The sequence below is a fragment of the Cebus imitator genome, unplaced genomic scaffold, assembly GCF_001604975.1.
Source record: "Cebus imitator isolate Cc_AM_T3 unplaced genomic scaffold, Cebus_imitator-1.0 Scaffold58, whole genome shotgun sequence".
NCBI lineage: Eukaryota > Metazoa > Chordata > Mammalia > Primates > Cebidae > Cebus > Cebus imitator.
The window spans coordinates 3,226,896-3,252,004 of NW_016107373.1; the positions used below are offsets into that span (position 1 = coordinate 3,226,896).

General features: G+C 47.6%; 1 pseudogene; it reads left to right on the forward strand.

Moving 5' to 3' along the window:
- The first annotated feature begins 18,771 nt into the window (after positions 1 to 18,771).
- LOC119471368 lies at positions 18,772 to 22,399 on the forward strand (annotated as a pseudogene).
- The last annotated feature ends 2,710 nt before the right edge of the window (positions 22,400 to 25,109 follow it).

Sequence of the window (25,109 nt, forward strand, 5' to 3'; positions counted from 1 at the left end):
CGAGACCATCCTGGTCAACATGGTGAAACCCCGTCTCTACTAAAAATACAAAAAATGAGCTGGGCATGGTGGTGCATGCCTGTAATCCCAGCTACTCAGGAGGCTGAGGCAGGAGAATTGCCTGAACCCAGGAGGCGGAGGTTGCGGTGAGCCGAGATCGCGCCATTGCACTCCAGCCTGGGTAACAAGAGCGAAACTCTGTCTCAAAAAAAAAAAAAAAAAAAAATTAGCCAGATGTGGTGGTGGATGCCTATAATCCCAGCTACTTGGGAGGCTGAGGCACAAGAATTGCTTGAATCCAGGAGGTGGAGGTTGTAGTGAACCAAGATCACGCCACTGCACTCCAGCCTGGAAAACACAGTGAGAGATTTAATCACAAAAAAAAAAAAAAAAGGGTTGCTGGGTGCTGAGGCTCACGACTATAATCCCAGCACTTTGGGAAGCAGAGGTGGGTGAATTGTCTGAGGTCAGGAGTTCGAGACCAGCCTGGCCAACATGCTGAAACCACATCGCTACTAAAAATACAAAAAAAAAAAAAATTAACCAGGTGTGGTGGCAGGCGCCTGTAATCCCAGCTACTCCGGAGGCTAAGGCAGGGAAGTTGTTTGAGCCAGGGAGGTGGAGGTTGCCGTGATCCGAGATTACTACTGCACTCCAGCCTGGGCAAGAGAGTGAGACTCTGTCTCAAAAAAAAAAAACGTTGATCCAAAATGCTGACACAAAGTGAGTGCATACTGTTAGAAAAATGGCACCAATAACCTTGCTCAGTTCAGCTGCCACAGACCTTCAATGTGTAAAAAACACAGTATCTGCAAAGCGTAATAACACGCAATGTCCACCTGTCTTCATAAGTCCCTGGAAATGGATGAGGAGGTGCTGGAGAAAGGGGAACTCACACACCTGTTCTTGGACACAGCTACACAAAATCAGTGGGGAGATCTTTCCCTGAATCAGGACTGAGACTTAAAAGAACACACCTGTGGCCCAAGAAGCTGATGGTGGGGCTGGGTGTGGTGGTTCATGCCTGTGATCCCAGCATTTTGGGAGGCCGATGCAGGCAGATTACAAGGTCAGGAGTTCGAGACCAGCCTGACCCACATGGTGAAACCCCATCTCTACTAAAAATACAAAAAAAAAAATTTGGCAGGTGTGGTGTCACAAGCCTGTAATCCCAACTACTCAGGAGGCTGAGGAAGGAGAATCACTTGAACCCAAGAGGTGGAGGATGCAGTGAGCTGAGATCGCACCACTGCACTCCAGCCTGGGTGACAGAGTGAGACTCCATCTCAAAAAAAAAAAAAAAAAAAAAGAAGCTGATGGTGTAGACATTCTCTCTCTTGTACAGTTGAGAAGGCCAAAGCTTAGAGAGTTGAGTTGAAAAAATTTTGAATTTGTTGCCAGCATTTAAAAATTGAGGAATTTTGGGTTGATAGTTAGGTGTATATCTTCTGTTGAAAAATAGAGACATCTGAACCTCTTGATGTCCCTTCCAACGGGGCCACAGCAGATGGACCTGAGTTGTGGCTGTCCTCCATTTGCAACATACGCCCTCCAGCTGCCTACAGTCCCCACTGTGCCTGTGGCTCATCAGGCCTGCTTCCCTCATTTCTGTGACCTGCCTCGTTCCCATGGGGAGCTGAGTTTGCAATCCAGGGAGCAGTAGACACTGGGGAAATTCACTTTCATACTGGGAACATTCTGAGCTGCAGGGCCGCACAGACCTTAGCAGGAAGACAGGGACACTGTTCTGTTTTCTTCCTTTCTCTCCAGGATGATCGCTGTGAAAGCTGCCATGTTTGCACTGCCCTCCTCTGTGAGACATAGTTTAGCTCAAGTCCTTGCTCTAATAACTTTCCAGCCACGTGACTTTGGGCACAAATGACCTTCACCTCTCTAGGTTTGTTTTCTCACTGCTAATGCTGCAGGCAAGGTACATACAATATTGCTACTTTAGGGCTATAAGATGGACTAGTTAGCTGTGTCCAAGCCTTTCCTTTTACCAACAGAAATAGAGAGAAAGAGGAGAATAAATAAATAAATGAAACAAACAAACGAAAAAAAAAAAAATAACTCTTTTCCCCAAAATGAATATTTATCGCCCTCTGGTGTCCACCACCACTCGGTGCAGCCAGTCAAGAGTGGCTTGAAGGCCCGGTGCGATGGCTGAAACCTGTAATCCCAGCACTTTGGGATGCTGAGGCGGGTGGATCACCTGAGTTCAGGAGTTCGAGACCAGCTCGGTCAACATGGTGAAACCCTGTCTCTACTGAATATGCAAAAATTAGCCAGGTGTGGTGGAGGGTGCCTGTAATCCCAGCTACTTGGGAGGTGGAGACAGCTTGAACTTGGGAGGCAGAGGTTGCAGTGAGCTGAGATCCCCCTACTGCACTCCAGCCTGGGTGATAGAGCAAGACTCTGTCTCAAAAAAAAAAAAAAAAAAAATCAGCCCGGCACAATGCCTCACGCCTGTAATCCCAGCACTTTGAAAGGCCGAGGCAGACAGATCACTTGAGGTCAGGAGTTCAAGACCAATCTGGACAACATGGTGAAACCCTGTCTCTACTAACAATACAAATATTGGACCAGGTGCAGTGGCTCACGCCTGTAACCTCAGCACTTTGGGAGACCGAGGCGGGCAGATCATTTGAGGTCAGGCGTTGGAGACCAGCCTGGCCAACATGGTGAAACCCCGTCTCTCCTAAAAATACAAAAATTAGCCTGGCATGATGTTGGTGCCTGTAATGCCAGCTACTCAGGAGGCTGAGGCAGGAGAATCGCTTGGACCCAGGAGACAGAGGCTGCAGGGAGCTGAGATCGCACCACTGCACTCCAGCGTGGGTAACAAAGTGAGATTCCGTCTTGAAAAGAAAAAAAAAGAATGGCTAGGAGATGAAAGACTTGGGGGCAGGGGAATAGGGACTGCCCCATTCCTATAGACTAAGGTTAATCCCCGCCGGCTGCAGGACCAGGGAAGGAGAAATAGGTCTCCACACCAAGTTTCCACTGCAGACACCCATGCAGCTCAGACAAGGACACTTGAGGCATGGGATTTACAAGCCAATGATAGCTGGCCTAATGTCACTGCATTTAATAATCATGGTGAAATAGTATGAACCACAGTAGGCATTAGTTATAAGCATAGCAAGTGAAATCTAGTTGTTTGTGCAGAAAAATTTTATTAAGAGGCTCTTGCAAAGCCGCCTAAATTATTGCACAGGGGATGGAGGTTGGTGGAGAGTGCGCTTCTGTGAAGTTATACTGCAGTAACAACTCCCAGATCTCATTGATTTCTATGAACAAAGGCCCTATTCCTCACTTACATTAAATGACAGCTAAAGATTGCCGTGGGTCACACGAGACTCTGCTTCATGTGTCTTCATTAGTCCTGGATCCAAGATGGAAAATCTGTCCCTACTTAGGGTCTTCTCATGGGAGAGGAAACAAGAAGCAGTGGTCAAGCGGCTTGGTGGCTCTCAAAGCTCCTGCCTGGATGTGGTATCTGTTATTCTGCCCACGTGCCATTGGTGAAGGCAAATCACACGGCTGAGGTCCACATCACGGGCAGAGAAGTATCCTCTCAGAGGGAGTTGTCGCCAGTCACATGACAATGGGCGGGGCTGTCTAATCTTACAGGGAAGGGAAGGGAATCATTGGAGAAAAGGAAAACCTACACTGGTCCTTCTAGCACTGATGGCTGGATTCTGAGGAGGAGAGCTACCGTGTATGACAGTTACAAAGCCACTGACTGCCACAAATCATGTGTCATAGTAACTCTCATTCGACTGTATTTCATTTCTGCATTTCGCAAGTTTTGTGTCCCAGGTGATATTCTAGCACTGAGAATGGCATGTCAATGCCTTTGCCCTCTTGGATATATATTATATATTGTATTTATAATATATTATATATAATTTATATGTAAATAAAAATGTACATATTTGCCATCATGATTGAAAAACTATTTACCCAAAATTTATTCTTAGTCTGTTCAATAACTATAACAAAATAGTTTAGACTGGATAATTTGTAAACAGTAGAAATTTATTTCTCATGGTTCTGGACGGTGGGAAGTCCAAGGCCAAGTTACGTGAAGATTGGCATCCAGTGAGGGCCCACTCTTTGCTTCCAAGATGGCACCTTCTAGCTGCATCCTCACATGACTGAAAAGGCCAACAAGCTCCCCTGGGCCTCTTTTAAAAGGGTGCTGGTCCCATGCATGAAGGTGAAGCCTTCATGACCAAATCACCTCCCAAAGGCCCTTTCTCTTAATACCATTGCATTGGGGAGTAGGTTTCAACATATGAATTTCTGGGGACATGAACCTTCAGACCGTAGCACAGACTCATGAACCAAAAGCCTGCTCTAATGGTTTCACTCAAAAATGGTGGCTAGCCCATTTGGGCTGTGGATGGATACTGCAAGAAGACATGTGAGTGTGAGTTGATCTCAACAGTTCTTCCAGGAGGTCTACATCCAATGTTCACAGTGTAATGTGTAACCACCACTATAGGCTCATTCTTTCTCTTTTTTTTTTTTTTTTTTTTTTTTTTGAGAGAAAATCTCAAAAAAAAAAAAAAATGGCACAATCTCAGCTCACTGCAACCTCCACCTCCTGGGTTCAAGCGATTCTCCTGCCTCAACCTCCTGAATAGCTGGGATTACAGATGTGTGCCACCATACCTGGCTAATTTTTGTATTTTTGGTAGAGAATACCAAAATCGTGTTGGCCACATTGGTCTCGAACTCCCGACCTCAAGTGATCTGCCTGCCTCTGTCTTCCAAAGCGCTGGGATTACTGGCGTGAACCACTGCTCTTGGCCTATAGGCTCATTTTTATTATTAGATGTAACTGTTTCCTAAGGAAAGGAAGAGCCTGTGGATGAAGCAGATGAGCCAAGAGACCTGGAAAATGTAAGCAGTCGTAAAAACATTTGACAATGAAAGAAATGCACTGGTGAGCCTCCATTTGGCCCATGTGTGATTCTGCATACTGTACATATTTTTTCATGAATAAGAAAGTAAAGAATGATTATAAAAGTGTTGTTGGCTCTGGAATATACCACATATTTCCTGAGCACAACAGGTGTTTTCTAAAAACCTAGAGAAACAGATTGAGTGGTAGATCAAAACCATCATCCACCAAAGAGTCCCCTAAGCCAGCAAACACACAAACCCACTAATGACTCCACTGAGGGTTGGCTAATTAGGCGATTGTGCTTCAGATGCTCTCTATCATGCACAAGCACTCAGTGGATTGTTATGCTGTGTATGTTTGTATGATATTTGGAGAAATCGGTTGGGATTTTTGGATAGGTTAGTATTACGTGTTAAATGCTTATGTGCCCCCTGAAATGTATATACAAAAGCCCTAACCTTTAGTGTGGCTGTTTTTGGAGATGGGGTCTCTAAGGAAGGAACTAATGTTAAGTGAGGTGGTAAGGATGGGGACCTGATCTGATAGGATTAGTGTGTTCATAAGAAAAGACACTGGAGCTCTTTCTCTCTCTCTCTGCACCACGTGAGGACACAGTGAGAAGGCAGCCATTGTAACTCAAGGGGAGAGAGTCCCCATCCCGATACCAACCCTGGCACCTGGATCTTGGACTTCTTAGCTTTCAGAACTGTGAGAAAATAGATTTCTGTTGTTTAAGACACTCCGTCTGTGGTATTTTGTTACAGCAGCTTGAAACAATTAGGAAAAGGAGAATATAGTCCCTCACTATACAAAATTTACTAATACTTCAGACATGTGTTAGATTTTATACTGAGGCATACCTATCTATAAGAAAGTAAAGACCTGGCCACAATGACATCTAGTATTAATGAATGATTCTCAGGTCCTGGGCACTGTGCTAAGCCTTTAACATGGCATAATTCATTTGTACTTAAACAGGCTTATAGATTAGACACATTTCTTTGTTATAATTAATGCTAGTTTATGGAGGAAACCCAAGAGAGAAGCTGAATAACTGAGGTTACATTTCTTGGCTTGGGTAATGAATGGCTAGACAGACATTTGTTTTTAACATTATTTTTAAAGTGGATATGTACATTTATGTACAGATTTTTGGGCTTTCTAAATTTCATCATAAAAAAATAAAAAGAGAAAAGCCAGAATCAGAGGATTACCTAAGGCCATAAAACAGTTTGTGCTGGAGCCAAGGTTAGAGAAATGTCTTTGTGATTCCTTGTTCCATTGTCTTAATGAGGTGACTTCATCCATTTGTACCGCTGTAACAAACTACCTGGGACTGAATAATTTCTAAATAATAGAAATTGATTTCTCATGGTTCTAGAGGCTGGGAAGTCCAAGACCAAGCCCTGGCTGACCCAGTGTCTGGAGAAGGCCTGCTGCTCATAGATAGTGCCATCTAGATGCCCTCACATGGAAGGGCAAGAAGGGCTAAGCTGGTTCCCTCCAGTCCTTTTATAAGGTACTAATCCATTCATGAGGGTGGAGCCGTCCTGATTTAGTCACTTTTCAGAAAGAAGTGATTACTAACTCTTACTACTACCACAGTGGGGATTAAGTTTCAACATGAATCTTACAGCGAATGCACAGCCAAACCATAGCACCAGTATCTCAAACAGTGACATCACATGTTACTGTTAGCGCACTAGGAGCATGTTTTAAGAAGCAGAAGCAAAATATACTATCTGCCAAGATCTCTCCCTTCCATCCTGCTAGAAGCCTTTCCTATCCCTTATTAGGGCCCCAAGTCTGTGGTGTCAGTCTCAGATCCCAGTATGGCCCTTTGACCACCAGCCCAGCCAGGAAGCCGGCAGGCTGTCTCTGGAGCCCAGGCACTTTGCTGGAAGTGAAGAAAGAAGAAGCGAACAAACAGCTAGAAGAAAGAAAACCTTCTAGTTCACCAGGAGAGATCACCTTTATTCTGGGTCTAAGAGGAAATTACTTGCCGAGGTCCTTAGGTATCAGGTCACTGGGCCATATGTTAAACTTTGTCCACCATAGCAGTAGTTAAAAGAATGTTTTATCTGTGCTCTATTTTTAAAAATTTCCAGGTTATGCCCTTAAAAGAACAAGAGGTTTAGGTGATGAGTTCACCAAAATCTCATAAGCCACCACTAAATAACTTACTTATGTAACCAAATACCACCTATTCCCCCAAAGACCTATGGAAACAAAAAATTTTTAAAAACACACAAAAAACACAAAAATATAGTTATAATGGGAAAAAAAGGACAAAGGGTTGCCTTTTGCTCCCCCTCCCCATCTTCCCTGAATTCCCACTGGCTAGAATGGAGATGTGATGGCTAGGCTTGCAGCGGCCATATTTAAACTCGAGGTAGCAGCCAAATATTGAGGAGACCGAGCAACAAAGACAGGAGACAGGATTTCAACTGCACACTCAGCCGGGCGCACCAAACTAAATATTAACATAAGAGAGAAGTTAACTGGCCGGGCGCGGTGGCTCAAGCCTGTAATCTCAGCACTTTGGGAGGCCGAGGCGGGTGGATCACGAGGTCAAGAGATCGAGACCATCCTGGTCAACATGGTGAAACCCCGTCTCTACTAAAAATACAAAACATTAGCTGGGCATGGTGGCGCGTGCCTGTAGTCCCAGCTACTCGGGAGGCTGAGGCAGGAGAATTGCCTGAACCCAGGAGGCGGAGGTTGCGGTGAGCCGAGATCGCGCCATTGCACTCCAGCCTGGGTAACGAGCGAAACTCTGTCCCCCGCCCCCCCAAAAAAGAGAGAAGTTAACTTTGGCAGCATCATCACCATCACCACAACCATTGCCACCATCATCAATGTCACCATCAGTGTCCTCAGCGTCACCACCAACACCATCATCATTCTCACCGTTAACATTACAATCTGCCGTCACCACCTTCACTCACGTGGCCATCTCCATCCTATTTGGCATCATCGCCATCACCGTCATCGCGTTTATCATCAAATTCTTGATGAACAACTGAAGTCATCATGAATGACGTCACCGGCATCGTCACTGCCATCTTCATTATCGTCATCGGAATCACTATCAGCACCTTCATTACCATCGACAGCTTTGCCATCACTATTCCTACCCATGGAATGACTCTCACAGTTCATGGACTGTCAGGTCAGAATCCCGAGACGAAATGACGCCCACTAAAGAAACACTGTTGCCGCTGCTCCTGCTACCGTTCTCATCACCGCCTCTGTTGCTGCTCCTGCTACTGTTATTGTTGTTGATGTTACTACACGGAGCCCTCCGTTCATTTCTGTGGGTTCTGCATCCATGGATTCAACCGACCACACAATGAAAATATTTGGAGACATACATTCCACAAAATTGGCTGGGCACGGTGGCCCACGACAATAATCCCAGCACTCTGGGAGGCCGAGGCGGGAGGATCACTTGTGGTCAGGAGTTCAAGACCAGCCCGGCCAATATGGTGAAACCCTGTTGCTACCAAAAAATACAAAAAGTAGCTGGCTCTAGTGGAATGTGCCTGTAGTCCCAGCTACTCGGAAGGCTGAGGTGGGATAATTGCTTGCACCTGAGAGGTGGAGGCTGCACTGAGGCGACATTGCACCACTGCACTCCAGCCTGGATGGCAGAGTGAGTCCCCGTCAAAAAAATATTCCACAAAGTCCCAAAAGGCAAAACTTGAATTTGCCAAGTGCTGAGTACTACCTTCAGCCCACGTAAATGAAGTGTTGTGTAGGCAATGTATTAGGTATTATAAGTAATCTAGAGATTATTTAAAGTATATGGGAGAATACACATAGATTATGTATTAGGGTTCTCTTAGGGGGACAGAACCAATAGGAGATATAGATATAGATATAGGTTTGAGTTTATTAAGTATTAACATAGGATCACAGGGTCCCACAATAGGCTGTCTGCAAGCTGAGGAGCAAGGAGAGGCAGTCCAAGTCCCAAAACTGAAGAACATGGAGTCAGATGTCCAAGGGCAGGAAGCATCCAGCATGGAAGAAAGATGTAGGCTGGAAGGCTAGGCCCATCCATCCCTTCATGTTTTTCTGCCTGCTTTGTATTTGATGGCGGCTGATTAGATGGTGCCCACCCAATTAAGGGCAGGTCTGCCTTCCCCAGCTCACTGACTCAAATGTTAATCTCCTCTGGCAACACCCTTACAGATACACCCAGGATCAATATTGCATCCTTCAATCCAATCAAGTTGACACTCAGTATTAACCATTATAAGTCCACCCCTTGTCAACTTAAACCTATATGCATCCCCTGAGATCATACATAATTCTCAAGTAAAGACAGTAATGAGGTCATAATTATGCCTAACATAATAAAACTGTTCTTTGTCCAATCAGAACTGCACCAATCCCCAACCCAAATACTATTACATAAAGTTGACAATACTTACATGCTGATATAAAGTCAATAAACCTGATGTCGCACGAAGGAAAAGGAAATAAAATGAAAATATTTTCTTAGTACAAGTGTATACATGCACAAACACATTTTTAACAAAAGGAGGAGGAAATACTCATGACAATTATAGTCCTTGTTTCTGAAGCTGGCCACATGGTCGTAGCTGGTATTGATGACTACCTTCTTCTACTACCCATTCTGTATTAGCTTTGCCTTTAGCAAGCACCTCAGCAGGTTGTGGGTTTTTTCCTGGTGGAGTGACCCAAACCTTCATTCCTGAAGGGTCTGGGTCATTTGCAGTCCTTCCTGGATTGGGCTGTTGTAGTTTTCCATTGACCTTAATCACAGGGCATGGTAATACTAAGAGATACCTTAATGGATCTCCTGTATTCCACGCATGCTCTTCCTTACCTCCATTATGGAGTAGTAGACTGATTTCATCTTGATAGTCTGGGTCAATCACCCCAGGCAACACTGTAATTCCCTTCTTAGCCTGTTGACTTAAAGGTAGGAGGAGCCCAAAGTGTCCAGGTGGCAATCATTGTGTCTCCTGGTGGCAGTGTTCCTCCTTCTGGAACTAAGACCTCTAGGCCAGCAGAATGTAATGTTGTGGGAACAGGAAGCAAAAACTTTGCTAGTGGATCACTAGAGGTGATGGTGAGTGGTGCCACTTCCACTTCCACCCCTTGATTCCTAGACCCATTAATCGGGGCTATGGAAGAAATAGTACCATATATTGGATGCTGATTCGGAGCATACACGACCTTCTGGAGAACTTTGCTCCAGCCCTGCAAAGTATTGTCATCTGGTTGGTGCTGTAACTATGACTTCAGAAGGCCATTCCACCATTCTATCAATCCAGCTGCTTCAAGATGGGAGTTTTGGAAGAAGCACTGCGTGCAGGTTAGGAAAACCCATATCCAGAGTAAGTGTCTAGTCCAGTGAGGACAGACCTCTGCCCTTTCCATAGCGGAAGAGGTCCAATATAATTAACCTGCTACAGGTAGCTGGCTGATCACCCCAAGGAATGGTGCCATATCGAGGGTTCACTGTTGGTCTCCACTGCGGGCAAACTGGACACTCTGCAGTGGCCATAGCCAGGCAGGTCAGCCTTGGTGAGTGGAAGTCCGTGTTGCTGAGCACATGCATAACCTCTATTCCTGCCACCCCGGCCACTTTGTTCATGGTCCCATGGAGTGATGACAGGCACTTGTGGGGAAAGAGGTGGTGTTCACAGAACGGGTCATCCTATCCACTTGATTATTAAAATCCTCCTCCACTGAGGTCACCCATTGGTGAGCACTCACATGGGTTGCAAATACCTTCACAGCTTTTGACCACTCAGAGAGGGCCATCTGCATCCTCTTTCCCCAATTTTTTTGGCATCAATTTTCCAATCATGCTTCTTCTGAGTCCCTGATCGTCCAGCCAAACCATCGTCTGCAGCCCATGAATCAGAATGTAATCGCATATCTGGCCATTTCTCCTTCCATGCAAAGTGTTTAGCCAGGTGCACTGCCCAAAGTTCTACCCACTGGGAAGATTTCCCTTCACAACTGTCCTTCAGGGATGTCCTAGGAACAGGCTGTAGTGCTGCAGCTGTCTGCTTTCAGGTGGTGCCTGCGTATCACACATAACCATCTGTGAACCAGGCCCTAGTCTTCTCTTCCTCTGTCAACTGATCATAGAGGACTCCCCATGAGGCCATCAGTGCAGGCTGGGGGAGAGAAGGTAGGGTGGCAGGAGTGGAGACCATGGGCATTTGAGCCACTTCCTCATGTAACTTACTTGTGTCTTCAGGACCTGCTTGAGCCCAATCACGTATATACCACTTCCATTTGATGATGGGATGCTGCTGTGCATGGTCCACTTTATAGCTAGATGGGCCAGAAAGCACCCAGTTCATGATAGGAACTACAGGTCACATGGTGACTTGATGACCCGTAGTCAAACATTCAGTTTCCACCAAAGCCCAGTAGCAGGCCAATAGCTGTCTCAAAAGGAGAGTAGTTATCTGCAGAAGATGGCAGGGCCCTGCTCTAAAATCCTAGAGGCCTCTGCTGTGATTCACCTATGGGGGCCTGCCAAAGGCTCCAGACAGCATCCCTATCTGCCACTGACACCTCAAGCACCACTGAATCTGCTGGGTCACATGGCCCAAGTTGCAGGGCAGCTTGCACAGCGGCCTGGACCTGCTGCAGAGCCTTCTCCTGTTCTGGACCCCTCTCAAAGCTGGCAGCCTTTCAGGTCACTTAATAAATAAGCCAGAATATCACACCCAAATAAGGAACGCGAGGAACGTGTGCCTCCAAAATCCAAACAGGCCCACTAGGCATTGTGCCTGTTTCTTAGTTGTAGGAGGGGCCAAATGCAGCAACTTATCCCTCACTTTAGAAGGAGTATCTCAACAGGCCCCACACCACTGGACCCCTAGAAAGTTTACTGAGGTAGAGGGTTCCTGAATTTTAGTCGGATTTATTTCCCACCCCCTGGCATGCAAATGTCTCAGCAATAAGTCCAGTGTGTTTGCTGCTTCTTGCTTACTGAATCCAATCAGCATAATGCCATTACTGCAATGGACCAGTGTGATATCTTGAGGAAGCGAAAAGTTATCAAGGTCTTTCGGAATAAGATTACAATACAAAGCCAGAGAGTTGATGTGCCCCTGAGGAAGGACAGTAAAGGTATATTGCTGACCTTGCCAGTTGAAGTCAGATTGCTTCTTGTGGGCCTTATGGACAGCAATGGAGGAAAAGCCATTTGCCAAGTCAATGGCTGCATACCAGGCACCAGGAGATGTGTTAATTTGCTCACGCAATGAAACCACATCTGGTACAGCAGCTGCAATTGGAGTCATCACTTGGTTAAGCTTACAATAATCCACTGTCATTTTCTGAGATCCTTCTGTCTTCTGCAGAGGCCAAGTAGGAGGGTTGAAAGGGGATGTGGTGGGATTCACCACCCTTCAGTCTTTCAAGTCCTTTATGGTGGCACTAATCTCCACAATCTCTCCAGGGATGGGATATTGTTTTTGATTTACTATTTTTCTAGGTAGAGGCAGTTCTAATGGCTTCTTTTTGACCTTTCCCACCATAATGGCCCTCAATCAACCAGTCAGGGCGTCAATGTGGGGGTTCCGCCAGCTGCCGAGTATGTCTATACCAATTATGCATTCTAGCACTGGGGAAATGACCACAGGCTGAGTCCGGAGACCCACTGGACCCACTGGAAGTCGGATGTGAGCTAAAACTTCATTACCTGATCTCCATTAGCCCCTACTTTAACTGGAGGACCATAACAAAATTTTTGGTTCCCTAGAATCAATGTTAGCTCAGAGCCAGTGTCCAGTAATCCCTGAAATATCTGATCATTTCCTTTTTCCCAACACGCAGTTACCCTGGTAAAATGCCAGAGGTCTCCTTGGGGAAGGATGGGAGAAAGATTTACTGCATAAATTGTGGGTAACGTAGTGGGGCCCTTCCTCAAAGGGACCTGGTCTCCCCTTCATTCAAGGGATTCTGGATCTGTAAACTGGCTTGGTCTATAAATCAAGTTGGGAAATTGATTGAGGCGCCATGATTCTGTTTTCATAATCCAAATTAGCCTTTTGTCCATTCGACCTAGAAGTTTTCTGTTTGTATAATTTAAGTAGAAATGCAGTAGGCTTCCTATCAATTTCACTTCTAGGACCACCATGGTTAATTAGCCAATGCCAGAGCTCTACACGAGTCAGACTATTCTGATTGCTGCTTTGCCTCTGCTGTCCATTACGGTAGCTACACCCACCTTGCCACCTTGCCTTTGATAGTTGAGTGCTGCCACTTGGCCCCTGTCAGCTCGGGATCCAGTTATTCCCACTGCATTAAAATCTTGTAGTTGAGTAACTGAAGTTCCCACCATTAGATATGACATACAGAGAAGAACAACTACAGGGCTCTCCAAAGATGCAGGTGCTGCCCTCACAAATCTATTTCACAAGGCATTGGTCAAGGGTATATCTTCTGAACCCTCCCAGCTGGGATGAGTAGGCCTAAAGTGACTGATTCACTCCACTATCCCCATCTGCCTAAGCCTTTGGATTCCTTCCTCCACATTAAACCAAGGGAGATCAGGTATTTCCGCCCTTCTCTTCCTCTCTTTCTCTCCCCGTCCCTCTCCCTCTTCTCCTCTCTCTCTCTCTCCCCCACTCCTCCTCCCTCCCTCTCTCCTTCCCTCTCTTCCTCCTTCCCTCTGCCTCTCTTCCTCTCTCTCACCCTCTCCCTCTCTCTCTCTCACTCCCTCTCTCTCTCTCCCCCTCCTCCCCTCCTTCTTGCCCCTTCCCTTTCTCTCTCTCCCTGTCCCTCTCCCCCATCCCCCTCTCCCCCCTCCCTCTCTCTCCCTGCCTTCTTTTCTCTTCCCCTCCCTCCAAAAGAAAACAAAAGAGATCAGGCATTTCCAGCTCTCTCACAGTGGGCCATCTTTTAATCCATAGTGCAACTAACTAAGCAAATAGACTATGAGAACCTTTTTGAACTTCCCAAGCTGAAACATTAAATGCAGAGTTCCTACTTAGGGCCCAAATCAATAAATTCAGCCTGATCCAACTCCATGTCCCTTCCACCATTATCTCACACCCTTAATATCCACTCCCATGGCTGTTCTCCAGACTGCTGTTTACATAAATTAGAGAACTCAAAACAGTTCTTTTTGAGTGTAGCACGCCTCCTCATGGGTCACACTCTCAGCCTCACCTCTAGGGGCCTGCCAGGACTTTACTTACAGGTCTAGAAGCAAACAGAGGTGTTTGGGGTGGCTCCTGAGGAAAATCAACATTACTTGCCTGGCAACTGCCTCAGGGGAGGCCGTCACTGTCACCTCAGGTAGTGCAGGGTTTATCTCCTCAGACAAAGGTAGAAAGGCTGATGGCAGCATGGGTCGGGAGGGGATGTTGCCACTGTACTGGGGATGCAGAAGCTGTTTCTTCTGGCAAAAAAGTTCATCGGAGTTTACAAACTCAGTGTCCCTGGCTTCATGAGGTTCCTCCCGCATGTCCCCATCCCAAGTTGCAGGGTCCCATCTTTTCTAGTCAGTGCCCTCACTTTAACAGTAGACACCTGTCAAGGCTGTGCATGCACCTTTCACTGCAGGTCAGCCACTCGCAGGATAAGAGCTTGTGTCTTTTTTCCACAATTTCAGCTCTTTCTCTGCAGGAGTTAAGATTTTCACTCAGGGCAATCCTAGCAGATTTGAAGCTCAGTGTCTGTTTCTGAAGCCGGGAGACAGAATCCCTGAGTTCATCATTTTCTTTCATCACTTTGTCCACTAAACAAGAAACCAGCTTCACTATGTTCCTTGGTTCTCCATGTATGGTCAAAAGTGTTAAGTACAGAGTAACTAAACTCCTTTCCTCTCATGAATGGTGAATCAGGAGTGTCAAATGCATTTATTTTGCATAACTCTCTAAACAGTTTCTGCCAAGGACTGTCAGTGTTCTCTCTCTCTCTGTATATATACACATCAATGTTCTATATATATATATATATGGAATATATATACATAGGATATATAATATATATAATTTTATATATGTAATTATCCTAGTAGGATGTATATAATTATATATAATATATATTCTATGTATATATATAGGATATATATAAAATACTAGTATATATATAATATATACTAATATATATATAAAGAATTTATTAATTATTAACTTTATATGATCACAAGTCACTTAATAGGCCATCTGCAACCTAAGGAGCAAGGAGAGCCAGTCCAAGTCCCAAAACTGAAGAACTTCGGAGTCCGATGTTCGAGGGCAGGAAGCATCCAGCACAGGAGAAAGACATAGTCTGGGAGGCTAGGCCTGTCTTGTTGCTTCACATTTTTCTCCTGCTTTATATTTGCTGGCAGCTGATTAGATGATGCTCACCTGATTAAGGGTGGGTCTGCCTTCCCCAGCCCACTGACTCCCTCACAGACACACCCAGGATCAATACTGCATTCTTCAATTTACTCAAGTTGACAGTATTAACCATGGCAGGTTATATGCAAATACTATACCATTTAATATAAAGATCTTGAACATCAGCAGACTTTGGTATCTTGTGGGGGGCGGGGGACGTTCTGGAAGCGTTCCTCCATGAAAACCAAGGAGATATGGTACTTAATAATTTTTCAGCACTCCCTGTGTGTCAGGCATTCTGCTAAGATCTTATCCTTAAAGACTCCATTTTACAGATAAAAAAAGAAGCATGGAGAAATATAAAGGGTCTCAATCGCTTGCTCATGGTCAAACAGCTGAGAAGTGGTAGGAGCAGCTTTTGAACTTGGGCAGTCTGACTCCAGAGTCCTATTACCTTTGACAGTGAGCAGACGTTTGGTTGCCAGCCTGCTACCTCCCCTAGAGAAGTGTGTGCCAATCAGCTCTCAGCAGGTAGCTTGGAGACAATTGGCCTAACCTTTTTGAGTAACACTTTTCTCATGCATAAAATGGAGGCAGTAAAAAGAGTAGTTTTTTCCTGTGTCACAAGACTGGAAATGGTATGTGTGCAGTCCTTGTTATAAAATTTAGCATGTAGCAATTATCTAATAAACATCAGATTATATTACTATAATAATTAGAAATAATGGAATACAAACTTTTATCTTGATGGGCAGAGCCCCCTCTCTCTGGCCAAGGATGTGAGCAGAAGTGATGTCTGCAGCTTCTGAGTCACATCCTTAAAGAGGTAAAGGAGGTGGGGAGAGAGAGGGAAGCCTTCTCTTTTTTCTCCATTTCCATTGCCTGGAATGCAAACCCAACAGACAAACTGGTCAGCTTTCCTGAACTGCATGAAACTGCATGTTGGGATGATGGAAAAACATAGTAGAATGTCTGCGTCCTTGCCAACATTGAGCAGCCATGCCAGAGAGAGAGATTTTGCTGAAGCCACTGAATGTGGGGACTTTGTTAACAGCAGACTAATCTACATCCTTGCAGTCTCTCTTGGTTTCATTTGGTTTACATAGATTCACAGAGTGACATTTTTCCTAAACTTTTCTTCAAAGTCTAGGGATCCTTGACTCTAATCCTCATTGCCCAAACCAAAACCTCCACGTTTTACTCCATGGCTATTTCTCAACAAGTTACCTCCCCCTCTTTGAGCCACCCCTGCCTCACCTATAAAGTAGGAAAAGTGAACTCAGCAACAGTGAAGAAAAGTGCAGATGAGTGAGATCACAAGTCAAGGGCTTTCAGCTTTCCAAGAAGAATGAAATTAAATAACAGATAATGAGGAGGATAATGGTGATAGAAATGGTTTGGTTGCGATGATAGAGATTGTAATGGAGATAGAGATCTGCTGTTTCTGGTGGCGATGGCCTTGGGGATGGAGGAAATGGTGATAGATGGCTGTCATAGTTGTGATGAGAATGACAATGGTGGTGTTGCTAGTGACACTGATGGTGGGAGAGATGGCGGTAACACTGATGGCAATAGTAACAATGCTGATGAAGGTCTCTAATGAGAATGATAGTGGTTGCTATGGTGACGATGATGGAAATGGTTGCTATGGTGATGATGGAGATGATGGTTGCTATGGTGATGATGGTGAAGATGCTGGTTGCTATAGTGATGATGGCGGTGATGACTGCAATGATGAGAAGGATGGTGAAGCATGATGGTGAGTTAATGAGAGGTCATTATGGTGACGATGATGATGACGGTAGTGGTGACAGTGATGATTGTATTGCCGGTAACGGTGGTGATCGTGATGACAATAATGGTAATACGAGGATGGCATTGACATTGGAAGCGTTAATAGCGATATCGATGGGAGCCCTTTTAATGGCTGGATACAGAATTGGGAATGACTTTTCCCTGATCATGGATCACCGTTTCTGGATGAGACAACACCCAGATTTATAATTCCAAATCTGATCTGTTCAGCAGTTCCTGGACTCACATACGCATTTTTATGTCTCACCTCTTCTCATGCAATCACATGTGGAACTCTTGTTCCCCTTGGCCTCCACCCCACACCTGCTCCTCCCGCCATCCTCATCTAAGTAGGTCACAGCACCATTCATCCAGTGCAAATTCTAGGACATCCCCTTGGTTCCTTCCTATGAAATATCTCCTCCACCCACCCCGATATTTCCAGCCCATCAGTAAGCCCAGCCACCTCTGCCTCCAAACACATCTGACTCCTTCCGTTGCTTCTGATCTGCATCGCGTCCACCTTTTGTTCCAAGTCATCATCAACTCCCTCCTGGTTTAATGCAATCATCTCCTAACTGGACAACTCAACTCCCGGTTTTCAGTCTTTTTTATTGTTATTTTGTATTTTTGGAGATAAGATCTCACTCTGTTGTCTGGGCGGGAGTACAGTGGTGTGATCACGGCTTACCGCAGCCAGCCTCAAACTCCTGGGCTCAAGTGACCCTCCCATCTCAGCCTCCTGAGTAGCTGAAACTACGAACATGCCACCACACCCAACTAATTTTAATTTTTTTTCTAGAGACAGGGTCTTGCTGTGTTACTCAGGCTGGTCCTGAACTCCTGGACTCGAGTGATCCTCTCACCTGCGTCTCCCAAAGTGCTGGGATGACAGCGTGAACCCCCACACTCAGCCCGGCTCTCACTCTTGCCACCCTACCCTCTTTCTCCTCTCAGCGATCAGAGTGATACTTTGCAAATGCAAATCAGACCCTGTTGCGTTTCTGCCCCAAACTTTCTTAAAGTGTTTTATTGCCCTGGATAAAAAAATCTAAGCTTCATTTTTTATGTTATTTTATTTTTATGAAGCACGTGCTTAACCCCTGCCTAGTTCTCTGACCTCCTCTCACACTTCAGTCACAATTTCTGTTTCTCTAATGTCTCAAAGCACCCTCCCACCTTGGGGCCTTCGCATCTGCCATTCCCTCTGCCAGAAACGCTCAGTTCCCAGATCTGCACAGCCAGTGGCAGTGTAAGAATTCAGACCAGCTTGGCTGGCCTGTCTCCGCACGTTGCCTTGCTTTATCTGCCCCATAATATCTATCGCCATCTTCATCTTATTTACTTATTAGGTCATTATTAGGCTCTCCCACCAAGAGTGTGAGCTTCATAAGAACAGGACCTATGTCCTTGTTTCCCACTACGTCCCCAGCATCAAGGACAGTGACTGGCACATAGTAGGTATTCTACGAATGACTGTGAATAAATTGGTTGGCTCATGGACAAATTAGAAACATACCTCACTCCAAGTAAATTAAAAATGAAGCTTATGGCCACATGGTCTCCTCAGTGAACACAAGACATCCTTCTCCCTCTGCCCTGTGCCCTCCACTCCGTCCCCAGTTCAGCCCCCCAAATCTGATCACAGCTTCTGGTTTGAGTTCCTTGCTCCACCCCTGGGGTAACACGTAAATCTATTTTTTTCTACTTCTTCACCTTCCCAAGATGCCAAGAGGAACAAAGGGGAAGGGGAAGAAGGTGGCCCCCGCCCCTACTGTCATGGAGAAGCAGGAAGACAAGAAAGTGGTGAATCCCCCCATTTAAGAAAAGGCCTAGGAATTTTGGCATTGGACATGCAGCCTAAAAGTAACCTCAGCTGCTTTGTGAAATGGCCGCGCTACATGAGGCTGCAGCAGCAGAGAGCCGTCCTCTCTAAGCAGCTGAACGTGCCCCCTGTGATTATTAACAAGTTCACCCTGGTCCAGGCCCTGGACCACCAAACAGCTACTCAGCTGCTTAAGCTGACCCACAAGTACAGACCAGAGACAAAGCAAGAGAAGAAAGCTGACAGCAAAGGGGACATCCTCACTAAGAGACATCTGTCCTTCAAGCAGGAGTCAACACCATCACCACCTTGGTGGAGAACAAGAAGGTTCAGCTGGTGATGATTGCACGCGATGGGGATCCCGTTGAGCTTGTGGTCTTTCTGCCTGCCCTGCGTCGTAAAATGGGGGTACCTGATTGTATCATTAAGGGAAGGCAAGACTGGGAGGTCCAGTCAACTGGAAGATCCGCACCACTGTTGCCTTCACACAGGTTAACTCAGAAGACAAAGGACCTTTGGCTAAGCTGGTGGAAGCTATCAGGACCGATTACAAGGGCAGATGTTGATAAGAGCTGTCGTCACTGAGGAGGCAATGTCCTGGGTTCCAAATCTGTGGCTTACATTGCCAAGTTGGAAAAGACAAAGGTTAATGAACTTGCCACTTAATTGGATTAAATGTACACTTTTGTTTTTTGTACGTAAAAATGATTAAAATAACACAAATTCTCCTTCAAAAAGAATTTTCCCTCTTCCCTGCTTAAGACCCATCAACGTCATGTATGCACTGATTTCCACACTGGGGTCACCAGCTTTTGATGGTTCCCTAGGTGTCCAGAGGAGGTGGGGGATGGGCAGCGCAAGCGTGGTTCCTACCTCACATCCCCCTCAACCCCTACTGCCAGAGAAGCCTCACTTGTACCAGGTATACAGAGAGGCAGTATTACCTTGAGATGAAAGTCAAGGCTTCAAAGCCAGTCTGCTTGCATTCAAATCCTGATTCTGCGTCTCTCGAGCTGTGTGACCCTGGCCAGGTTACTCACCCTCTCTGATCATTAGTCTCCTTATCTGTACAGGGGAGCTATGTACCTGCCTCCTAAGGGTTGTTGGGAGAAGTGAATCAGTTTATTCAGGTAAGGCACTTAGGACCATGCCTAGTACATAGTGAGTGCTCACTACGTGTTAGCTATTAGTGTCAATTACTTTTTTATTTTTATTTTTTTGAGACAGGGTCTCACTCTGTCACCCAGGCTGGAGTGCAGCGGTGCAATCTCACCTCACTGCAGCCTTGACCTCCAAGGCTCAAGCAATCCTCCCACCTCAGCCTCCGGAGCAGTTGGGACTATAAGTGCATGCCACCACGCCCCGCTAATTTTGGTATTTTTGCTAGAGACGCAGTTTCACCATGTTGTCCAGGCTGGTCTCAAACTCCTGAGCTCGGGCAATCCTCCTGCCTCGGCCTCCCAAAGTGTTGGGATTACAAGTGTGAGCCACCGTACCTGACCTGTTAACTACATTTTCACGTAGAGATTTATTTCCACTACGTAATTAAAAGGCGGGGGGGAGTAAAAACCATTGGTTTTCATACTTTACGTTGCAATTATTGCCATATACTTTCTATATTTGCCTGGAAATCTCTTGGGGGGAAAAGACCAGGTTTCATTCAGTGTCTCTGTCACCTCGGAGACGCTGCATCTAGCAGGCCTTCAACAAACACGCACGGAGGGAGGAAGGACGTCAGGCAGTGAATGTGCCCCCGCCCGGGTGACGCGCCGCAGCATGTCATGCTCATGTGCGTCCAGCAGGTGTCGCCCTTGACTCTGAAACGCTCTCCGCCCCGCTCACTGCGGTCCAGGCCCACCGAGGGTCAAATGAGACCCGAAGATGCCGCGGCCCTAGCAGATCCGGGGTGTTCTGTGTCAGGGAGGAGGCCCCGGGAGAGATGCAGAAAACCTCAGCAGAGCAGGCCACAGGCTGCCTGGGGCTTGGAGTCTCCAGGCGTGGGTTCTAGTCCCAGCGGGGCACACCAAGGGCGCCCATTCCCCTCTCTGAGCCTCGGTGTCCCCCCCATCCAAAGAGGGGCAATCCTGCTCCGACGGGACCTCGGGAAGCCGTCAGCCTCCACCTAGCGGTCGACAGGCGTCCGCTTTGCGGTTTCGTTTCTTGGTCTGTTTTTAAGTTCTACCTGCCAGGGAAGGCCAGGGCACCTCCAGACCTCCCCAGCACACGGATCTGCCCCTCTGAGGGAAAGCGAAATGAAACACTCAGCAGCCTGGGATTCTGAGGAGGGAGAAACCAGGAGCGAAGAACACAGGGAGCGGTGTAGGTTCCCAGAGAAGACGCCAGGACAGCCGGCGGTCCGAGTGGACCACACCTCGGGAGACTCTTCTGCGCCGGCGTGAGCACATCCTGGTAGACTGCTGGTCTTGCTTCCTCAGAAGCAGACACGCTGGAGGGACGCGGATAGGGAGGTGGAGGTGGCAGTCCTCTGTCACCGCGGTCCCCTCAGCCTCTTGGCTGTGGCTCAAGCCAGTCCCTTCCCCTCTCTGGGCGGTTCTCTCTGTGAAACGAGGCGAGTCTGGGTCGGGCCTTGTCAGGCTGTTCTTTAGCAGTGGAGGCCTGACTCACACCCCCGGTATGAAGACAGGCACCGAGGGAGGCAAAGAAAGCTGTCGGAGCCTGGGGTGATGGGATAAGGACCCCACTCCCGTGGCCACTCCTCCGCTGCTGTGACCCTAAGTGGCTCAAACCATGGGCTAGTTTTCCAAGGCTCCTTTTTTTTTTGTTTTGAGATGGAGTTTTGCTCTTGTTGCCCAGGCTGGAGTGCAATGGCACGGTCTCAGCTCACGGCAGCTTCCGCCTGCCACGTTCAAGCGATTCTCCTGCCTCAGCCTCCCGAATAGCTGAGATTATAGGCCAGCACCACCACGCTCAGCTAGTTTTTTTGTGTTTTTTTGTAGAGATGGGATTTCTCCATGTTGGTCGGTCTGGTCTCGAACTCCTGACCTCAGGTAATCCGCCCGCCTCAGCCTCCCAAAGTGCTGGGATTACAGACGTGAGCCACCGCGCCCGGCCTCCAGGGCTCTTTCTAAGCACTGGACTTCAGGACTCTGCAGTCTTTGTGCCGGCTCACCTCGGCCGTCCTCCCCCAGGCCTCCAGGGAGGTCCCATCTTCCTGACCTCTCCCCACACTCACAGGTCCTGGGAATGTGAGGTTTGGAAGGGGGCCCAGGAAGGGGGCTGCCAGCCTCATCTATCACCAGGATGGATGGGGAAACTGGTCCAAGGTCCCATAACTCCCAGGGCAGAGCTAGGTCCTCCCCGCCAGTCTGCACCCCACCTCTGACCCTTAGACAGAGCCTCTCTCCAGGCCTGCGTGAGAGCAGGCCAGATGTTCGTGGGTGCCGGGCCTGGTGTCAGGGCCAGCGCGACGCCGGCTCGCCCTCGCAAAGGTTGCCGCCCTTGCGCTTCTCCTCCCTGGGGCTAATGAGCTCCAGGCCAGGTCCGCCAGAGCTCTCAGGATGCTCCTGAGCTGGGACCTCACCTAGCCTGCTGAGGACACAGCCCCTCCTGCCCCCCTTGCTTCTCCTCTAGGCCCATCTCTTGTCCCTTGGACACCCTCCTCCTATAGCTCCCTTTCATTCCACAGAAGCAGGGCAAGAAGCTCCTAGTCGAGGCCACACAGCAAAGCAGAGGCAGAGCTTGGAGGAGCCCGGCCCAGATTCTCAGCCCAGCACACCCACCCCTCCCACCTGCGGAGGGCAACACGGAGGGTGGGTGAAGGTTCTACTCCTGCCTCCACCCCCCAGCTGCGTGACCTTGAGAAAATTACTTCCCCTCTGTGATCCTCAGTCTCTTCATCCCTAACAGGGATAATAACAGTTGTTGATGATAGGAACATAATCTTCGACAATATTAAATGTCTTGAACACGTGAATATTAAATGAGTTAAAATGCATAAGCACCCAGCACCTTATATATTGCTAGGCCCCCCTTTATTTTTCTTGAAGACAGAGCCTTGCTCTTGTTGCCCAGGCAGGAGTGCAATGGTGCAACCTCGGCTCATGGCAACCTCTGCCTCCCAGGCTCCAGCGATTCTCCTGCCTCAGCCTCCAAGTAGCTGGGATTACAGGCGTCCACCACCACGCCTGGCTAATTCTTTGCATTTTTAGTAGAGACGGGGTTTCACCATGTTGGCCAGGCTGGTCTCGAACTCCTGACCTCAAGTGATCCGCTCCCTAGGCCTCCCAAAGTGCTGGGATTACAGGCATGAGCCACCCTAGATCCTTTCATCATTATTTTCTCAGGGGCTCCCAGTGGAAGAAATGGAAATTCCTTTTTGACATTTGAGGATCTTCAGTCTAACCCCAGCCCCCATCTAAACTTCTCCCCTTTCTCATCTGGCCCTTTTCTTCTAGGTACTGGTCCCTTTGCTGTTCCAGCAAACTCACAGCTCTTCCCTGCTGCGACACCTTGACCTCTGCTGTCTCTCCCCCTACCACCCTCCTCCGATTCAAGTCAAGAGTCCTGTTCTTCCCTACTCTCTGCTTGCCGCCTCAGCCACTGCATCCGCTCCAGGAGGCCTCCCAAGTCATCCCGGCGCCTTCCTGAGTTCCTGTGGGCTGCCCCTCCTCCCCCTTCTGTGTCGTAACATTCTCTGGCTGAACTTTTTCTGCAGGCCTCATCACTGGCTCCCTGTGGCCCCTCAGGGCCAGGCACAGGTGGCATCCATCTCCCACTCTCTTCTCTGCCTGTCCTCACCACATATTGTCCCTCCTGAACTAAACTCCATCCCCAGCTCACTGGCCAAGGAAAATAATGATAACCACAATAGCATTGATTATGAAAGTCAACATGTATTGGGACTGACAATCAGGTCATATTCTAGGCATTTTTGTGTATTAGCTCATTTAATTTGTCCCTGTTTTACAGATGGGGAAACTGAGGCACAGAGAGATTTTTTTTTTTTAAGCAGTTGATCCAAGGTCGTATAGTGGGGACACAGTGAAGCCAGCTTTCAGCCCCAGCTCCGGCCAGCTCCAGTGCCTGGGCTTTTAGGAAGCCCTTTGTGCTGTAGGACACAGCTTAGCTCCCCCTTCCTGGCCAGCACCACCAGGCAACCCAAAACTCAGGAACCCAGGCAAGGCTGAGCATTGCACAACCCCAGCAGGTACCATGTCATAGAAGGCAACCGAAGGAACGCCCTGAGGAGTTGTACAACCCATTGGCTTAGCCCGGGTGAGCGTTGAGGATCCTCCGGCCCTGCCCAGACTTCTGCCAGCGTCTCCAGTCCTCCCTGGAATTCTGCCATCTTGCGGCCACCTTGGGAATTAGCTGTGCCTGCGGCTTGCAGGCTGTTTAGTTACCTTCTTACATAACCACCAGGCCTGACCCCACCACAAGGTTCAGTAGAACTAAAACCCAGCCCCGCCCTCGAGGCGCCCAGACCCTCCAGCCCTCCATCCACAGGAGCAGAGGTGGGTTTATTCCAAACTTCTATCAGCCCTCCCTCCACTAGATGCCTGATCAGACCCTCCCTCGGTCCCATCCGCCCCGGCTCCAGCCACCAGGGACCATCTCACCTGGCTGGAGCCGGAAGCAAGGGAAAACAAAGTGCGGATGTATGGAATGAAGAGGGGAGGTCAGGAAAAGGGATGGCTCTGGGATATTCACGGACCACTTAGATCACTTCTTGAGCTGCTTTGCAGGCCTCTGTGTTCCGCTTGGAAGCAGCAGGAAAGAAACCTAGAGAGCCCCAAAACACGCTCCAGGAAAGGTCAATATTCCCATCCCCAGGTTCCCCAGGCTGGCTTCAGAGAGCTCTAAAGACCCGGCGCTACAGCCCGGAGTCCCCAAGCTGAGAGTTGTCGCTTTACTCTTTCCCTTTCTTCTGATTAGACCCATGAGGAAGTTTCTCTTTGCTGCCCCTCCAACCTGAACCCTTCTCAAAGCTCTAAACCTTCCCTGCTAACAGAGTCTCCCTGGCAATGGGTGGCACCAGGCAACTAAAGTTTCCTTTCAAATAGAAACAAAGCATAGGGATGGTCATTTTATTGAACACCTACTATGCATCAGGTACACAGCAACCTTATTCTACAGGCTCAGAGAGGTTAAGTTACTTGCCCAAGGCCACACAGCTAACGGAAGAGGTTCCAGGTTCCTCTCTGGGCTTATCAGACTCCGAGTTCATCTTTATCTTCTTTATCTTCCTCTCTCACCTCAGCTCCTGTTAACGCTCTGA